We start from the raw sequence: 2,335 nt of genomic DNA, 5'->3' as shown, positions 1-2,335 counted from the left end.
CAGTTTCATCTGTAAAGATGCTTTTTTGTCTTTGTTTTTATATTTATTTAATCAAGCAGCAGCACGTTGCTCATCAGTCATCACTCAAAATACTATATAAAGGACATCATTATTATCTTTTGTAATGTTACAGTAGTAATTTAGCTGAAAAAAAATTCCGATTATTTTTTATAGGTTTAGGGGGAGCTACGACAGACAACAACACAACCCTTATGAAAATTAATATTTTAATATTTAACTATAAATCCAGAGAAAATGGTTACTATTGTTTAAATGTGGTAACCAAAAATGTAAAATTATTTTACAAATGTATTTATTTAAAAATAAATACAAATCCATTTGCAAAAAAAAAAAAAAACAAGGTTATTTTACTTTTATATAGGCTAATAAAAGCATGGTTAATTTTTGTAAGGGAAAAACATAACTCGTGTACAGTATTAGGATTTTTCTATAAAGATATTGTAGTATTGTAGAGTATTGTATTGTAAAGTATAGTTTTGTTCAATCTTGAGTATTAAAGTCATGAGAGAGATGGATAACAGGGCAAAATAAAGAGACTGAGGAGAAAAATGGAAGTGAAGGTGCAGTTCAGGAGAGAACTTTTAATTATTTTGCATGTCCACAAATTAAAGATTTAAACCTTTTTTATGTCAGGTCCATACAAAAAATAGTTTTGTCCATGAATTTGTTTGTATGAGTTTGAATTTTCCAGTCTGAATTTTTTTCCCAGTCCGCCCCTCCTGTAAATTAATGGCAAAGACATGGTTTCATTTACTGCACATAAGCCTACTGAAGCTCGCAGTGTTTTCAACCTCTGCTGCCTCAATAGTACACGAGCACAAAAACATAATTTCTAGAACTGCTCTGTGTCACTTCATGTGCATTTTACTTATTTTGAAAAAACTATCATCATATACAGAGACAGCAGTTTAAAAAAAACACCAATGTTTCAGGAGTTTATTACACAGAATACATCACATGCTTATTAGATAACTGTATTTAAGTTGATGTATATGCTTTTATTTATTATTCTTTAATTTTCACAAATTTAGAAAAGTAATCAAAAAGTACTCAAAAGTAATTAGTTACATTACTTTAATAAAGTAATTGAAAAAGTTACACTACTATTACATTTTAAACAGGGTAACGTGTAATCTGTAACCTATTACATTTCCAAAGTAACCTTCCCAACATTGCTGTTCGAAAGATCTACTGGTGATGCGAAAACCGATGCAACCGGTTCTTGACTTGTGAAAGAGTCAATCTTTCGTTCATTATCTGGCTCGGCTCGGTGTTCATCTTCAGTTCTCTCTTCACAGCAGTTCAGTCAGTGTACTGTTTGAGTAAATGAATTACTCCGGGATATTGCTTTGTTTTAACTCAGAGGAAGTGTCAGCCACATTAAAAAAGTTAACAGCTTAAGTCATATGTGGATTAATGCTTATTGGAGACGCGAACCGCTTAAAACGATTCAGTTCGATTTGGTGAACTGGTTCAAAAAGATCCGGTTATATCGAATGATTCGTTCGAGAACCGGATATCACAAACTGCTTTGTTTTTAACTCTCTCTCACAACAGAGGAGACAATGATGAATAAAGTCATAGTTTTTGCTTCAAAAAATTCTAACTGACCCTCTGATGTCACATGGACTACTTTGATGATGTTTTTCTTACCTTTCTGGACATGGACAGTGTACCGTACACAGAGCTTCAATGGAGGGACTGAGAGCTCTCGGACTAAATCTAAAATATCTTAAACTGTGTTCCGAAGATGAACGGAGGTCTCACGGGTTTAGAACGACATGAGGGTGAGTTATTAATGACATAATTTTGTTTTTTGGGTGAACTATCCCTTTAAATAAGTAGGCTTTTAATAAATTAAATAAATAGAGAATTAGCCTGCTTCCATTTAGTTAGATAAGACTCTTCATCTGAATTAGAAAAAAGCTCTTCTGGTCTTTAGTGATGCGACAACGTTTGAGCATACCCTTAATATCTGAGCGAGAGCAGAGCCAATTCATAAAAGAACAATGTAGTATATAATTAAAGGCACGCGTCCAGTTTTCTGTGAGTGAAGAAAATCCGCTCGCGAGTGGTGAGATTTGTCCTCGCTCATTACATGTATCACGTAACATTATGCGCTCTCGATATTTGTCATATATCACGCTATAGAAACAGCCTAAAATAAAGTGTAAAGAGGAGAAGAAAGCGGCCATAGGCATGCAGCTGCCTACACATGCCAGGATCCGCCAGTCTACTAAAAACAAGCCTATAGCAAGATCTGGAAGGGTGGGGCACCTGGGGTGGCCAGCCAAATTTCGGGAGGGGAGGGGGG

Source organism: Carassius carassius, chromosome 17 (genome assembly GCF_963082965.1).
Source record: "Carassius carassius chromosome 17, fCarCar2.1, whole genome shotgun sequence".
Lineage (NCBI taxonomy): Eukaryota > Metazoa > Chordata > Actinopteri > Cypriniformes > Cyprinidae > Carassius > Carassius carassius.
Note: the sequence above shows the minus strand (reverse complement) of the source record.